Consider the following 17,499-nt stretch of genomic DNA (forward strand, 5'->3'; position numbering starts at 1 on the left):
TCTCCTGCATGACCTGGACCCCCCAAGCTGGGGGCTCTTGTCATGCACCAGCTGGGCCCCCACAAGCCTGAGGCAGCAGTTGGGGGGGGAGTGTGAGTGCTTGGACAACCAGCAGCTCCCACCTCCACTCCTGGGAGACCTGAGCCCTGCAGCTGTCCGTGGGGGGCAGGCAGGCCCCAGGCTCACAGACTCTCTCTGGGGTGCAGAGCCCAGCCGCCCTGCAGCGGTTCCTCTTGGCCATCCCCCTCGCCTGCCTCGCCGCCCTCCAAAGGGGCGAGGACACCCTGGCGCCGCGCTGCTGCAAGGACACCATGATGGCCAGGATCGTTGTAAGCGAGTCGCGGCAGCCGGGAGGAGGGAAGGGGATACGTGGGGTGGACGCGGGTCTGCCTGGGCCATGGCGGCGGGTGGGGGTGCTGGAAACGGGATGGGTGGAGCCAGGAGGGCTGGAGGTGGACATGGGGAGGGTGGGTGGGGATGCTGGAGGAGGGAGGGACACAGAAATGGGGCAGGTCTGGGGTGCCGGACAGGAAGGGGGATTCGGGACAGGGAGGGGTCTCCCCGGGCCATGGGGGGCTGGAAGGGAGCCGAGCGGGCTGCTGGGGATGCGCCTGGGGAGCAGGGATGAGGAGGTTCAGAGGCTGGTCACCAGGGCAGGGAGGGGCAGGAGACGGCCTGGGGACAAGGATTGAGCTGGTCCCGGTTTGGGAGGGGGGTGCTGGGAGGGGCCCTGTGCCGGGCAGGGGGGCTACAGGGCAGCGGGAGGCAGTGGGGTTGGATCCGGCTGGGTGGGGGCGCTGGCCGTGTGAGCGTCTCTTGGGGGCCCAGCCTCACACGCCCCTTTGTCTCCTTGGGTCTCCCAGGAGATCATGGAGGACTCGCCCCCCCCGCTGGTCTTGGCCGACTGCCTCAACGCCGCCTGCAGCCTCAGGTACCGACCCCCCCGCCGACTCCCCCCAGAGCAGATCCCCTGGCCAGGGAGTGGGAAAGTCTCTGTCTCCTGGTGCTCAATTAACAGTCTCTGCCCCTCTCTCCTGCCAGCACCTTGCAGCCTCCCCTGCGGGCCCAGCTCCTGAGCCCCCTGCTGACGGCGGCCGTGGGACAGACTGTGTCTGGGGACTGGCAGCAGGAGCCCATCCACACACAGGTACGTCCCTCTGGGCCCTGCTCCCGGGCTGGGCTGGAGCTCCAGAGAGGGGGGGGGGGCAGAGGGAGGGAAGAAGCTGCAGGTTTGGATCCTTCCCTCCAGGGTTCCCGTTGCTCTCCCGGGGGGCCCGTCCCTTCCATGCCCAGCCTGGGCTCCTCCCTGCTCTGTGAGGCGGCTCAGACCCTGCTCTAGGCTGGACCCCGGAGCCAGCGGGTGGCCTGGATCCCCCAACCCCCCTCTGACCCAGGGCTCCCCCTTGTCTTGCAGCAGTTCATCCGGGCCCTTCCCTACGACCTCCAGGCCCTACTGGCGAGCCTCCTCGCCGAGTCCCCAGACACCGCCCGGCTGCAGCTCATAATGGAGGTGAGCCCCGTGGGGGGGACGGGGCCATTGTCCCTGCTTCTTCGGGGGGGGGGGGCGAGAGAGGAGCAGTGTCAGTGGCTGGGGGGGGCACAGTCCGAGAGGAGCCCCAGGCTCTGCCCAGAACCGGCACCTCCCTACGGGTCCTGACCTGCCTCTTTCCCCCCCAGCACCTGAGCCCGTGGCTGGAGTCCCGCCTGCCCCAGGAGCGAGCCAGGGCCCTTGGCAGCACCACGGCCCTGCTGGGAGTCGCCACCACCCTCCCGGGGTTTGACGTAAGTGACCTCGGAGCCGGGGGGCCTGGGGCTGCAGGGCGCGGGGCTGGGAGCGTCCCCGGGAGGCAGAGGCAGGGCCGGGAATGGGCCGGGAATGGGCCGCGTTCTCCTTTCCCCGGGGAGGGGCGACCCTGGGCCCTTCAGGGGGGCTCTTGAGGGACTGGGCCCCAGACTGGGGAGTGGCCGTCAGTGGATCCCCTTGTTCCACCCCCGGAGTGACCCTTCAGTCGGGGCCATTGCTCAGGGTTGTCTCCTCGCAAGGCCGGCCCCGCCCCGCCCCGGGAGGTGTCTCTGTCCGTCCCCCGAGCTCAGACCCGCCTCGGCGGCCGTTTGCATGGGACGTGCAGCCCCAGGATGCTGAGGGACCCCCCCTCTTCTCTCCCCTCAGAACTCCGCCGACTGGCCGAGGATGGGTCACCACGTGGCCCAGCTGGGCCTTTTTATTTCGGACCCATCCGAAGACGTCAGCCGGCTGGCCCGGGAGGGGGTGCACAGCCTGTATCAACTCCTCCTGCACCACAGGGGTAAGGAACCCAGCCGGGACCTGGGCCCCAGGGACACCCTGAGGGTGCCGGCGGCGGGGGGAGGGGACCCAGCCCTTTTCCCCCAGACTGGCCCAAGGGGGGATGCGTCCCTCTGTGTTCCCCTTCTGCCCCCTGTGCCCCTCCATTTGCCCAGGGATGCCTGCAGGGACCCGTGGGAGGGGAAGGGCTCAGACCTGCCAGCAGAATGACCCTGTTGTGTCTCTTGCAGGCCTCAACATCCACCAGGCAGAGGACCTGTGGTGCAGACACTACTACAAAGAAAGATGGGTCCTGGCTCACAGCAACAGCGTGAGGGTGGGAGAGGTAAGGACGCGCTGCCAGGGCAGGGCAGGGCTCGGGGGTGGGGCTGGCTGGGGCCCTCGTGGGGGTAGGAGGGTCTTGGGGGCAGGAGGAAGCTGTGACCTGGGGCAGGGGTTGGGGTGCCGGGTGAGGAGAGCGTCTGGGTGCAGGGTCTGGAAGGGAGTTTGGGGGAGGAGGAAGCTGTTTTAGCCCCAGGAGTTGGGGCCGGGCTCTGGGCCGTCAGCTGAAACCTCCTGTGCTCTTGATTCCAGGTCTTTGGGCAGTTCTTCACAGCAGAGCAGGAGAACTGCTTTTTGGACAAGGCTCTGCTCGCTGCCCGCTCCCCCCTGCGGCGCCCCAGCCAGGCCGGGCTGGTCCTGGCCCACGCCCTGCATGGGCAGGCCCATCAGCTCCTGGAATACATGGTGAGCAGCCGGAGCAGATCAGGAGAGTGGGGCAGGGCCAGGGTCTCCTTCCCATCCCCTCAGGGAGTCCCCCGCCCCTTTCCTCAGGCTGCCCCCACCCCACGTCCCTGCTGGCAGAATCCCTCCTGCCCCTGCGAGTGTCCCTGGGGGTGGGGGAGGCTCTGAACACAGAAACTGTCCTAGGAGGCGGGAGGGGGCCGAGGTGTCAGGAGCTCGGGGGGGGGGGGTCAGGAGCTCACCCTGCGGGCCTGACGGGGGGTGACCAGAGAGCAGGGGGGAGGAGGGTGGAAATGCTGGGGGGCCAGTTCCCCTGAGTCCCCAGGGATGAATGTGACGGATTCTGCTTCCCTTGCAGCAGGAAGACACCCAGTGAGAGCAGCAAGAGCTGAGGAGCCAGCAGCTGCGTCCCCCTCCCCCCAACCCTCCCAATTGTATTGAATTGTATTTACATTCTCATTAAACAATGTTTCAAAAAACATTTGGATCAGGCTTGGTCAATAATTTGTAATGGGGGGGCCATTTTGGCAACTGATCAAGGGCCACATTTCTACCGAGGGCTTTGGGGTCTGGGACGGGGTGGTTGGGTGCAGAAGGGAGCTTAGGGGTGGAGCCTGGGTGCAGGGGGGGGGTATGATCTGGGGCGGTGGATAGGGGTGCAGGGTCCAGGAGGGGGTATGGGCGCAGGAGAGGACTCTGGCCTGGGGGAGGGGCTCTAGAGGGGTGCAGGGTCAGGGAGGGAGCTGTGACCTGGGTGGAGGGGGAGCAGAAGGTTTGGGGGAGGGGGTGCGGGTGCCAGAGAGGAGTCTGGCCTGGGGGAGGGGTGTCGGGGGGGTGCAGGGTCAGGGAGGGAGCTGTGACCTGGGTGAAGGGGGAGCAGAGGGTTTGGGGGAGGGGGTGCGGGTGCCAGAGAGGAGTCTGGCCTGGGGGAGGGGTGTCGGGGGGTGCAGGGTCAGGGAGGGAGCTGTGATCTGAGGGAATGGGGGACGCAGGTTCAGGTGGTCGCCTGGGACAGGCAGTCGGGGAGGGGACGTGGGCGCCAGGGGCAGTCTCTGGCTGCGGAGGTGCCTACCTAGGCAGCTGCGTATGGGGGAGCCCGACTGTCACCTGAGGGGATGGGGGAGCTCAATTTTCAACTGTGGGGAATGGAGGAAATACTGTGGAGTGGAGGGAGCGAGATGGGGGGGGCTGAATTGTTCCCGGAGGGGAGATCTCCCTGGCTTGGGGGGGGGGCGTTTCCAGCAAAGCCCTCACATAAGAGGGGGACAGACGGGGGGAGGGAGAGGACGGGAATTGGCAGGGCAGGTGGAAATGGGGAGGGGCAGGAGAAGGAAAGGGGGAGGAGATGGAGGAGAGCAGGGGATAGGAGTGGGGGCGGGGATGAGGAGCAGGACAGAGGCAGGGCAGTGGTGGTGATGGCTGAGCGATGAGAACAGCTCGCAGGGAGCTTAAAGCCAGCAGATGCTTTTCGGCAGAGTTGCCATTTGCCCTGGCGGCTTTGCCAGAATAGCTGTGCCAGCGGGGGGGGGAGGGCGGGGGGGGGGGGCTTTTGCCACACACCCAAGCCAAGCCAGCTGTGGCGGCAAAGCCTTGTGATGTAACCTAAGCCCTTGGCAAGGTCGGGATCAACCTGCTCTGACAATTTCTCGGACCGGCGGGATGAGAAACAAGGATCGTGCAGGGAGATGGGGATGACTAGGAAGCGAATCCAGGTGTGGGGGGAATATCCTGGGTTGGAGGGTCAGTCGATACCCCCGCCTGCCACTGTCTGCCGGGGCTCTGCCCGCAAGATGGAACCAACAGCTGAGTTTGCTTTTCTGCCCCGTCGTGGGCACAAAAGGCCCAGAGCAGCCTCCTGCTATCTTGGAGGAAAGGGGCCAAAGTTCAGGAAGCAGGTGCCAGGCTGGGCTGGAATCCGCGAGCTCCGCTTTTGCTTTGCCCTTCCTGGAAGCTGGGCTGCAGGTGAGTGGCGGTTTCATCTCTGCTCTTGGGGTGTTTCTTGTGGGTTCCGAGTGTGGATCTGAGAGGGGCTGCGCAGGGGCAGTGTCATGAACGAGCTGTAAGCGTTACAGCCCCTTCTGCGCAGGCTGGCTCCAGCCTCCCGTCTGTCTCCAAGCCCTGGGGGAGAGGCGGGAGGCCAGCAGCATGGCCTAGTGGAGGGGGCAGGGGGTTGGGTGTAAGAACTCCCGGGTTCTAATCTAATGCCACCTAGTGACTAAGGCACAGAGTTGTGTGTTAGACCCTTGCTCCTCAATTCTGCGCTCACTCTCGCGCTGGTGACCTTGGAGAGGCCTTTCAGGTCTCCCTTTCCCTGTCCATCAAAGGCAGGCAAGTGCGATGTAATGCCCTGGAGCAAGTGCTTTGGGACGTGTCGCACAAGTGTGCCTGGCTCACAAGCGTGTCAGCACAGGTGTGTAAAAGCGTGACGAAGGCTTTGAGATCGATGCCGAAGGCTTGTGAGGCTGTGGCTGGCCAAGTGACAGGGAAATGAAAGGTCAGAGTTTGGTCAGTTAGATTTTATGGTAATACACTGAGACGAAGCACTTTGGGCGTATATACGATAATGTCTTTCCAAGTGCGTTAGTTCAAGCCGTGTCCTAGGAGCCAAGAGGTGAGACAAACATGCTTGGTCCTGTCTCGGTGCAGGGGTGGACTAGATCAGTGCTTCTCGACCAGTGGTACGAGTCCCCTTAAAGGTACTCAAGAGATGTCTGGGGGACACGTCAACACAACTGAAATTTGGAGAAAACTGAATTTTAGTTTTCAGTTTGACAGCGCTTTATTCTTTTTGTACCTTTTACACCCAAAAATGCCATCGCCCGCCCGGCTACGATGCAGTTGTTTAAACAAATGTGTTGCAACGGTAGAAAAAAATTGTGTGTGTCTGAAAACTGTAGGTACTGGGGGTACTTACAAATTTTTTTTTAAAGGGGGTACATTATAAAAAAAGTTTGCGAAACACTGGACCTATCATGGTCCCTTCCACTCAGACTTTTCTATGATTCTGTGACAGGGCTGGGCGATAATTTTCATAAGGGGGCCACTTAATGGATTTTGGTATGGGTGTGACGTAGTGGGGGGTACCTGGCTGGTTTCTATGCTGCTGGCTCTGGGGGAACCCCCACTGGCTGCTGTGGGTACCACGACCCAGCAAAACAGGATGAGTCACTATGCAAACCAGTGGCCAGACACCCCCCATGGAGAGGAACAAAGGAAGGTGGAATGCTGCCTTGGCTGGGGGGCAGGGCTGGAAGTGGGTGAGTTGGTTGGTGGCTGTCTGTGAGGATGGATGAGACAGCTTAGGGAGAGGAGCTGGAGTTTAGGGGCCCAGTCTCCCCCCTCTCAAGGGGGCCTGAGGCATCCTAGCCCAGTTCCTGTAACCAGATTACATCTGTGCTGCGCTGTGCTGGAGGAGCAATAAACCACCCTCAATTCCACTGGCTGGTACAGTCTGTTTGTGCCATTTCGGGGTGCAGGAGACGGGGAACCCCCAACGTGCCGTCACACTGGTGTCAGAAGTGGGATGCACTGCACCCCGTGGATGAAGCTCCCAGCGGCGAGCGACAAGGCGCAGTAGAAGCAAGAGCCCTGGAGCCAGGCGTGCTGGAGACAGAGCGAAGCGGTTCCTGGGAATCGTGGGGTGCTGCAGCACTAGACTGGTAAGTCTGCACCAAGGGGACCAGCGGGCAGATGGCCTACGCCCAACTCTTGAAGGCAGAGCTGGTGGGGCTGTGCAGAGAGAGGGGCTTGCCTGTGCGGAAAGCAACCAAGGCCCAGCTGATTACCCAGCTGGAAGAGAATGACCAGCCACAGGGCCAGGATCTTGTCCCCAGGGGAAGCAGCCAGACCCCCCCTGAGAGTGTGTCAGGCTCAGAGAGGGGGAGGAGCGCTGGAACCCACCGGAGAGATGAGACAGCGTCTCCCGGGAGGCCTGCAAGCCGTAGCCCATCTAGGGCAGGGGCCAGCCCAGCGGAGCTGCGGCGGCTGGAGATCCAGCTGCGGATCAGGGAATTGGAAGTACAGGACCGAGAGAAGGACCGCCAGGACCGAGAGAGGGAGCGCCAAGATCGAGAGAAGGAGCGCCAAGATCGAGAGAGGCAGCGACAGCATGAGCTGGCCATGACAGAGCGGAGAACCGGCGGGGCACCGGCCGCGCCAAGTGCGGATGGGCCCCAGGGTCCCAGGACTGCCAGACGCTTGGAGAGGCTCGTGGTGGCCCAACTGAAGGACATGGGTGACATAGACGGGTTCCTCAGTGCCTTTGAGAGGGCCTGTGGACTGCAACGGGTCCCCCCAGCTGACTGGCTGCAGGAGCTCATCCCCGCACTGAACCAGGAGGTGGCCGGAGTGCTCAGTCAGCTGGAGGACCTACAGCCAGGGGATTACAACCGAGTCAAGGAGGCCCTGCTGCACAAGTTCGGGCTGACCCCCGAGATGTACAGGAAGAAGTTCCGGGGGGTACAGAAAGGGCCACGGGAGACCTATGTGGACCTGGCCTCCCGCCTGTCGCAATACTGCCGCAAGTGGGTGTCTGGAGTCGGAGCCCAGACCGCAGAGGAGCTGCTCAAGCTGGTCATGATGGAGCAGTTCTATGAAGCGTGCCCACCCAAACTGAGGCTGTGGCTCAAGGACCGGAGACCAGAGAACCCCCAGGAGGCCGGGAGACTGGCGGATGAGTTCACGGAGAGCCGGTCCGGGTGTGAACGGGAGTCCCGGAGAGAGAGGGAACCGCGCAGAGACCGGATCTCGGCTGAGCGACGGAGGGAGTCAACTACGGGGCGAGACCAAGGAACAGGTCGTCTGCGCCCCAGAGAACCAGCCAGGGCCTGGACAGAGACAGCCCAAAGCCTAACTTGCCATCGCTGTGGGCAAAAAGGCCACAAGAGGGCTCAGTGCACCAGGTCCCAGGACCGGGGACTTTCCAGGGTTAACTGGCTGGGGCGGGAGGAAGGGCAGGCTGCCCCAGAGGCAGGGGCTGGCAGGCAAACCTCAGCTCAGAGAGAGGGGAAGGAGGCTCAGTGCACCTCCCCTGGGAGGTCTGATTCTCAGGAGGCGGATTTCTCCGTGTACCGGGTGGGGGCAGGACGGCCCCTGCGGAGCGAGTGCCTCATACCCCTGGAGGTGGATGGTAGGAAGGTGACGGGCTTCTGGGACACGGGGGCGGAGGTGACTCTGGCCCGATCCGACATAGTGGCCCCGGAGCGGATACTGCCCCACGCGCAGCTGACCCTGAAGGGCATAGACGGGTCCCCGTTTAAGGTGCCTGTAGCCAGGGTGCATCTGAAATGGGGGGCCAAGGAGGGCCTCAAGGAAGTGGGGGTGCACCCGCACTTGCCCACCGAGGTGCTGATGGGGAATGACCTAGAGGAGTGGCCCCATGAATCCCAGCGGGCTCTAGTCACTACCCGGAGCCAGAGCCAGCGGGGGGCTGACAACGTGGGTCCAGGGAAGGACTCCGGGCAGCATCCTCAGGGTCCCATCCCAGTGGACACAGGGTCCAGCCAGGCTGGGACTCCGGACCTAGGCAAAGGTGGGGAACAGGTCCCGATCCCTGCCTCAGCAGCTGAATTCCAGGCTGAGGTGCAGGCAGACCCCTCCTTGCAGAGGCTGAGGGACCAGGCTGGCCTCCGTGCAGCTCAGCCCCGGGGGAGAGGTGGCCAGGAGAGATTCCTGCGGGAGCGTGGGCTCCTGTTCCGTGAGTGGCTCCCCCCCAGGAAGGCGAGGGCATGGGGTGTCCAGCGGCAGCTGGTCGTACCCCGAAAGTATCGCCTCAAGCTGCTGTATTTGGCCCACGATGTCCCCGTTGGGGGCCACCGGGGGATCCGGAGCACCTGGCTGAAGCTGCTCCAGCACTTCTATTGGCCGGGAATCTTTACAGCCGTGCAGCGGTACTGCCGGTCCTGTGACTCCTGCCAGAGGGGCGGGAAGGCCCAAGACAGGAGGAAAGCGGCTTGGGGGTCTCTACCCCAGATAGACCCTCTGGGCTGGCTGAGAGAGTTATGGGAGGGGAAGACCTCCCTGGATGGAGCTTCGGGGGTGGAAGCCGCCCTGGTTGTCCAGAGAAGGCTCGCTGGGCTCATGGCCCCGGCCCGAGAGACCCTGGCCAGAGATCAAGGCCAGTGGAAGGGTGGGTGTGACCCCCGAGGACAGGCCTGCGCCAGTCGCCCTGGAGCGGGGCGGCGAGTGGACAGAGGGAAGCCAATTCATGTGGGGCCTCGCCACGGCCGGCCCGAGTCAAGGGGAGCACCCATGTCCCCAGGGCGGGTTACCACGCAGAGGACCCGAACTTCCCTAGGTCACGAGCGGAGTGACCCTGCTCAGTTCGCTCTCGGAGGGGGGAGAACTGTGACGTAGTGGGGGTACCTGGCTGGTTTCTATGCTGCTGGCTCTGGGGGAACCCCCACTGGCTGCCGTGGGTACCACGACCCAGCAAAACAGGATGAGTCACTATGCAAACCAGTGGCCAGACACCCCCCATGGAGAGGAACAAAGGAAGGTGGAATGCTGCCTTGGCTGGGGGGCAGGGCTGGAAGTGGGTGAGTTGGTTGGTGGCTGTCTGTGAGGATGGATGAGACAGCTTAGGGAGAGGAGCTGGAGTTTAGGGGCCCAGTCTCCCCCCTCTCAAGGGGGCCTGAGGCATCCTAGCCCAGTTCCTGTAACCAGATTACATCTGTGCTGCGCTGTGCTGGAGGAGCAATAAACCACCCTCAATTCCACTGGCTGGTACAGTCTGTTTGTGCCATTTCGGGGTGCAGGAGACGGGGAACCCCCAACGTGCCGTCACAATGGGGTCATAGGCCGGCTCCACCCACAGAAGGGGCGGAGCCTGAGGCAGAAGGGGCGGTGTTGTGGACTAGCCCACCCTCAGAGTTCTCCGTGGCTGAGGCTTTCAATTAAAAGCACAGAAAAGAGCTCACAGCTTTGCCACTACTGGCAGCTGTCCAGCGTGGCTACAGCTTTTTAAAGGGCTCGTGGCTCCTGCCCCTGCTGTAACCATGAGCCGTGAATCATTTAAAATTGGATCCTGCTGCCTGAGTCCCCACTTAGAATTCGGCGGCATGGGCAGCAGGATCTAAACAGAAAGTGGCCAGATCACAGTGTTTGGTAGGTTGCATCTTACCCAGCCCTGTTCTCTGAGCTGGTTTCGAAACCTCCGTGTCCTCCTTATGGTCTGACAGCTGCAGATTTACTGCCTGTCTCTCCTCTCGTGGCCCAGCCTAGCCGCAGCTAATGGACTAACTCAGGTTAGCATCACCTGCCCTGTCTTGGTGACTCTTCACAGCTGAACGGCCTATAAGGCATCGTGCTGGTCTTCTGATCTCTTGGTGACTCCTCTGCCTTCTGTTTATTTCTTTCTCCCTAGCTGGCCGATCAAGTCAAGCCCTGTCAGTGCGTGAAGGCCCCAGGAATTACGAGTGCCATGGTTTCCCATGCCCAAGGTAATCGGCTGGCTAGTAATGGATGGACTGCTTGGTTATCAGGTTAGGCTGCACAAGCCAGGTCTATGGGACCCTATGGCCAGCTGGCACCTGGTTCACAGCTGTACTAATCTGAAAATGGCTGGAAGACACCACCATCATTAGGCTCCAGAGTCAACAGCACTTGCTCCTCTTGGAGCTACTTGTCCGTGGCAGGCAGCACAGCTTAGCAGCTCATTGGGACGTCTCCTTTCTGTTGTGAGATCTGGGCACTTTAGAATGGCTGTAGCTATTGAAAGCAAAGGCGCACAGCTATAGGCATGGGGGTTTCCAGCTTTATTCACCTAGGTGGCTGATTCCAGGAAGCAAGGGTGTGTGTGTGGGGGGGGGGGAAGTCCTGTACAGAGGGTTCCCTGGCCCCTCTGCTTCCATGGCTGTGCAACTGCCACCAGGTGGATTAGAACCTGGGACTTTTGGAGCTTAGGGCAGGAGCTGCTACAGCTTGAGTTATAAGTCAGTTGCCTCTCAGCATAGGCTGAAGAGCTCCCTTGTAATAATTGCTTGCTGGAAGTGGTCTCAGTGCCACTCCATAGGATAGTGACCCACATCAGGTGGGTGGGTTACAGCTGCAGGCCTGCTCCCAGCATGCGGATCTGCTCTCTGGGCGGCGTCTATAACTCTGTGGCTGCAGCCCTGCTCCCAGCATGCGGATCTGCTTTCTGGGTGGCATCTACAACTCTGTGGCTGCAGCCCTGCTCCCAGGACTGGATCTGCTCTCTGCCCATTGGCGTGCGCAGCACATTTCATTAGGGTGTGCACCCAAAGAATGTTTTTAAATGTACTCTTTGACCCCCATTAGCCACGCCTCTGGAGGTAACACTTTCAGGGCAATATGGACACATGACCAGAAATAAAAGGTGTCATGTGACCTCCCCCCCCCCCCCCCCAAGGACTTTTCCCACCATCCACTTACCAATAGGGATTAGTTTGGCCCTCACCAAACCCCCCTCATGCAACGATCCTGCAATTGCATTAACCCAATGTGTGTGACATTAACTTGGGGGGTGGGGAGGCTGGGGGAAGTGTTCCCTCTAAGAGTTTCCTCCCATGAGCACAATACATTTTGTGTTGTGCACCAGTACTGAGTGTGGCTTGTTTGGATGTGCCATGGTGGCACCCAAGTTATTCATAAATATCTTATGAACCACTTACCTTTCCCCTCTGCTGCCCTGTCTCCTTCCCTTCCTCCATCAGCTCCCCTGGTGCCTACTGCCCCCCCAACCCCTCACCCACCTCTGCTGTCCTGACTCCTGCCCTTCTCACTGCCCTCGGCCTTCCCGAGACCTGCCCCCTCCAGCAGCCTTTCTCTCTCCCCCTGTGCCCACTCCTCCAGTAGCCCCACTCTGACCATGTGAGCTACCCCTCCTCATCCCCTCTTCTAACACCTCCCTCTACACACCTGTCCTGCCTCTCTCCTCTGGTGCTGGTCCCTCCCCTGCAGGTGTCTGCCCTTCTGCTTCACCCCCCGGACTCCCTGGCACCTGCACCTTCCCTTGCCCTTGCACCCTCTTGGTGCCTCCCCCTTCCCTCACTGCCCCTACCCACTTTGCCCACTCCCTCACCACCCTCTGCCCCCGTTCCCCTCATGCCCCTGTGCCTTTACACGTGCCTTGCTCCATCTCCGCCTTCCTCATGCCCACCCCTTCTTTCAAGCCTTCTCCCAGCACCTCCCCTTCTCCCCTCTAGCCCCCAAAGCCCTTCCCCTCTCCTCTCCTAGCATCATCCTGTCCCCCCCCCCCACTGACACCTCCCCTCCTGTCCTTTTCCTCATTGTCTCCACTTGGCCCCCTGGCATTTGTCTGTCTCCTACACCCTGTCCCTTAGTGCCTTCCCCTTTCATCTCCTGACCTGCCACAAACCCCCACCCCGCAGACTCAGGTTCCCAAAGTTCCGGCAGTCCCCATCACTTGGTGCCTGCGCCGGGTCTGACTCGTAGGGTTGCGAGGTAGACCCTCCCCCCAAAAAACGGACACACTTGATCCTGGGCAGGGGGGAGGGAGGAAGAGGGACTGGCTGGGGGGGGGGGGGCAGGAACTGGCTGGAAGGAAGAGGGGATGGGAAGCAGCTCTGGGGGGGAAGGGCCAGATCCTGACCCTGGCCCCCCCTTCTCCCTCCCCGAGGCCAGTCATGCTGCCCCTGACCCCCCCTTCCTCCCTGAGGCCAGTCGCACTGCCCCCGATCCTGACCCCGGCCTCCCCTTCTCCCTCCCCGAGGCCAGTCATGCTGCCTCTGACCCCCTTCCTCCCTGAGGCCAGTCGCACTGCCCCCGATCCTGACCCCGGCCTCCCCTTCTCCCTCCCCGAGGCCAGCCCTGCTCCCCAGCTCAGTGCGGGCCCCTGCTCTCTCCTTAGCTCAGTCCCACTCTGCCGACCCTGGCTCCCTCCTGGCTCCCTGCTCTGCCAGTCAGGCTGAACTGGGACTTTAGCCTCTCCCCGTTGTTCCTGGGGACTGTCAGTCTCAGGATCTTGATCTCTCATTTCCCCTGCCTTTCACTGAGTTTCAGTAAGGAGCTAGCGGCAATAATGCCTCTACTTTTTCCCCCACTCCTGTGCGGAATACATTTTGTTATGTGCACCAAGGCATGCACGGATGTGCACTGTTACGTCACGTGGAGTTTCACAGCATGGGAAGAAATCAGTGGAAATACAGAGACCTTGAGTAGTTGCAAGTGTCCATTTTATTGCATAGCACGGAGCTAGCTAGAAAAAACCCAAACCAGCTGGGCTGACCCCCAGTGACCTAACGCAGTTACTATAACAACAAGATCTATGTCTACACCCAGTACACCACATGCACCACCACTAGAAACACATGCTACCGGCTAGCAAACTGGGCAGCATTTGAATGTCTCCTGGCTGGCCGCCCAAGAGCTCAGCTTGCAGGGAACACTGGCTAACCGTCCCCTTCCACCTGGAGAAGGAAGAGACAGGAAAGCAGCAACAGAGCATCTGCCTGGGGGAAGCCCGAATCCCATGCAGGAGTGGAGCCCTGTTCCTTGTTCCAGGCCCTTGTTAGAGTCCCCTCCCGTAGCTGCAGCTATGGCCGGCAGTTTTAAAAGCGGACTTACGCTGGCCCTGCAACCCGAGCGACTCTGTCAGTGGGTGCTTATCACTCCATCACCTCGAGCTGTTTAAGCAGCTTGTTTAACCAAGGAGGGAGGGAAAGGGAAACCTTTGGCCATTTGAGGGTTGCGTGCCAATGGAGGGAAAGGGGATGGATAAAAAGGGGCTGAGCACACGGTACTGCCTCTTTTTAAACCCAGGCCCAAAGATGTCCTGGAATTCTGGGCCACTGGCCTGAAGGAGATGGTCAAACTGCCTGGCAGCTGGACTTTTGGAGTCTTGTTATTCCTGGGCTCCTGGTAGCGATGGCTCCCATTCCAGGGGATTCCTGCCAGGTAGTTTACCTCAGACAGCAGCTTTTATTCCCCCGTGTCACTTCTCCCGGTATCTGAGACTTTGGTCATGGGGATCAAGCATTTAACATGATTCCAAGAGGAACCGGATGGTTCATCTAGCGAGCCAGGCTCACCGATATTTGAGTAGTTAATAAAAATCCCTAGTTGCTGTGTGTAGGTCTAAAAAGGGAAGGTTAGTATCATTAGTCTTATTTTACAGACAGGGAATAACCTCTCCAACCTGTGGGAGAGGCAGGAATACAACCCAGGTTTCCTGATACCACAGTCAGGGCTTTGTTACCAGGCTACATCCTGTACTAGAAAGGATGGGCCTGAAGTAAGGCCTGAGGCCTGAACCAAAGTAAGCAAGAGTTAGCTGAAGAGAAACAGGCAGGTCGTGTCAAAAGCAGACGGTTGCCTGAAAGTCTTGGGACTTAACCCTAACTGTCTTGCCTGGAAAGGTTGAAACCATAGACAAAAGGTCCTAGAAAGTCTCCAGGAATGCTAGAGAAGCAGGAAGCGAGTTGACAGGAGGCCAGGAAAGAAAATGGAAGCAGAATTTGGGGTTTTGAATTGGAAGCAGTGATGTGCCTGTTGTTGTGTGATCATGCCTGGAAGATGTGAATTAAGCCAGGAACCTGGGCAAGCAGAATCCAGCACCTTTCTTGGCTAGGGAAAGACTAAATCTTGGAACAAGAGAGATGTGAGTAGAACAGGGAATTTTTAGTCAGACGCTACTAGGTTATTTTCTTTATTTTTTTAGTTTGTTGGACTTCTTTTTGCTAAGCACATGTAAATATCCCCCTTTACCCTGGAACTCTTCAAACTGAATCCCAGGGAAGCGATTTTCTGTGTTTTAATCTTTCTTTTTTCAGTTTCTTTGTAACACCTAGCAACCAAGTAGATACGCTGGAGGGCAGTAGATATGCTGGAGGGCAGGGATAGGGTCCAGAGTGACCTAGACAGATTAGAGGATTGGGCCAAAAGAAATCTGATGAGGTTCAACAAGGACAAGTGCAGAGTCCTGCACTTGGGATGGAAGAATCCCGAGCATAGTTACAGGCTGGGGACCGACTGGCTAAGTAGCAGTTCAGCAGAAAAGGACCTGGGGGTTACAGTGGATGAGAAGCTGGATATGAGTCAACAGTGTGGCCTTTTAGCCAAGAAACCTAATGGCATATTAGGGTGCATTAGGAGGAGCATTGCCAGCAGATCTAGAGAAGTGATTATTCCCCTTCATTTGGCTCTGGTGAGGCCACATCTGGCGTATTGTGTCCAGTTCTGGGGCCCCCACTATAGAAAGGATGTGGACGCATTGGAGAGGGTCCAGCGGAGGGCGACCAAAATGATTAGGGGGCTGGAGCGCATGACCTATGAGGAGAGGCTGAGGGATCTGGGTTTGTTTAGTCTGCAGAAGAGAAGAGTGAGGGGGGTTTGATAGCAGCCTTCAACTTCCTGAAGGGAGGTTCCAAAGAGGATGGAGAGAGGCTGTTCACAGTAGTGACGGATGGCAGAACAAGGAGCAATGGTCTCAAGTTACAATGGGGAAGGTCTAGGTTGGATATTAGGAAAAACTATTTCACTAGGAGGGTAGGGAAACACTGAGATGGGTTCCCTAGGGAGGTGGTGGAATCTGCATCCCTAGAGGTTTTTAAGTCTTGGCTTGAGAAAGCCCTGGATGGATTGATTTAGTTGGGATAGGTCCTGCCTTGGGCAGGGGCTGGACTTGATGACTCCTGAGGTCTCTTCCAGCTCTATGGTTCTATGATTCTAAGTAATGTTTCACCAAGTGTATTTGTTTTGTTAATAGAAGTCACATTTTTAAAACCATGATCTGATTCCTGCATCCTAGAGGGCGGAAGGTTCTGTATGCACGTGCCTAAGACAGCAAGCCATACTTCTAGGAGAAATTACAGGTTTTCAAGCTCTCTCTGGAGGGAGTGTCAAGGACAAGGAAGGTACCCCACAGGAGGGAATTCTGAAATGCGCCTGTCTGGTTCTCAAAGGGGTTTGTGCATTTGGATGATGGCAGCAACACCAACACAAGCCTCCAGTGGCAGGGTATTTTAAAGTCTCTTGTGGGCCCCCACCTTCTGCACTTGGAGTGCCAGAGTGGGAAACAGCCTTGACATGACCCCTCTCCAATTTATCAACATCCATCTGGAATTCTGGTCACCAGAGCTGGGCACAGAACTCCAGCAGCAGAAGTTCAAGTGCCGAATAAAGAGGCTAAGTCGGTTCCCCACTCTGGCACTTGGAGTGCAGAAGGTGTGGGCCCAAAAGAGACCTTAAAATACCTTGTCTCTATGGGCTTCTGCTTCAAAACTCCCCAAGGTCACAGATTCCCTGAGCTTAGGAGGGTTGCTGCCTCCACGCAAGTGGAAAAAAACTTTTTCTTCTTGAACGCAGGAAGAAGTCACTTGGGAACGTATTCCAGAAGGGTACCCCAAACTCTTTTACACAAGAGCCAAAAGAAATCTGATGAGGTTCAACAAGGACAAGTGCAGAGTCCTGCACTTGGGACAGAAGAATCCCAAGCATTGTTACAGGCCTGGGACCAACCAGCTAAGTAGTAGTTCTGCAGAAAAGGACCTGGGGGTTACAGTGGATGAGAAGCTGGATATGAGTCAACAGTGTGCCCTTGTAGCCAAGAAGGCTAATGGCATATTAGGTTGCATTAGGAGGAGCATTGCCAGCAGATCCAGAGATGTCATTATTCCCTTTTATTTAGCACTTGGAAAGAAAAAAAGAAAAATGAAAACAAACTGTAATTTCTGATAGCTGTCCTCTTAGTCTTAGGCAGGTATACACAGACCTCCTATTACTTTCCAGGATACAAAAACAGATCATAGCCTTAAAATAGGTGATTATATTAAGAAAACAAAAAGGTATTCATTTGTAAAGCTGACTTGGCTGCTAGGAGTTATAGCGCAACTGAGAAAAGAACAGATTAAAACACAGACAATTGCATCCCTGGGATTCAGTTTAAAGTTATAGTGGGGAGAGGAGGGGATATGGATTTAGCACAGAGGAGTTTAACCAAACAACAAAACAAAAAAATAACCTGATCGCATCTAAATAAACATTCTCTATCTACTCAAGTATCCACACTTCCAAGGTCCAGTCCAATTCTAGGCCCAGGTATTCTTTTTTTTAGGCATGATGTCCCTGCCCAGTTCAATTCATCCCCCCCCCCCCCCCCCATCCCCTTCCGCAGCTCCAGGATTAAACTCACAAAGAAAAACAGCAGACAGATTCCCTTTTAATGCAGATCTTAACTCCCTGCCAACACTTTCTAGCTAGCTAGGTTTAACCCTTTAGTCACTGAAAACTGGGATGTTCATAAAAGAACAGTGGGCCTCCCATCCATCACAGAAGCGAGACAGCCTCTTTACTCCTGCTCAAGCGTTTCCTGTTTATACATCCCAGAATTACAATAGCTTTTTAAGCCCCAACGCCACAATGGGAGCTCATGTTCTGCTGATTACCCACCATGACCTCTACATCTCTTTTCCCCGCCCTGCAAGTCTGGCCCACAGAACCATGGGAAGTGGCATATGCTAGCCTGGGCCAGGGCAAAGGAACACGTGGGCCTG

Source organism: Pelodiscus sinensis, unplaced genomic scaffold (assembly GCF_049634645.1).
Source record: "Pelodiscus sinensis isolate JC-2024 unplaced genomic scaffold, ASM4963464v1 ctg50, whole genome shotgun sequence".
NCBI lineage: Eukaryota > Metazoa > Chordata > Testudines > Trionychidae > Pelodiscus > Pelodiscus sinensis.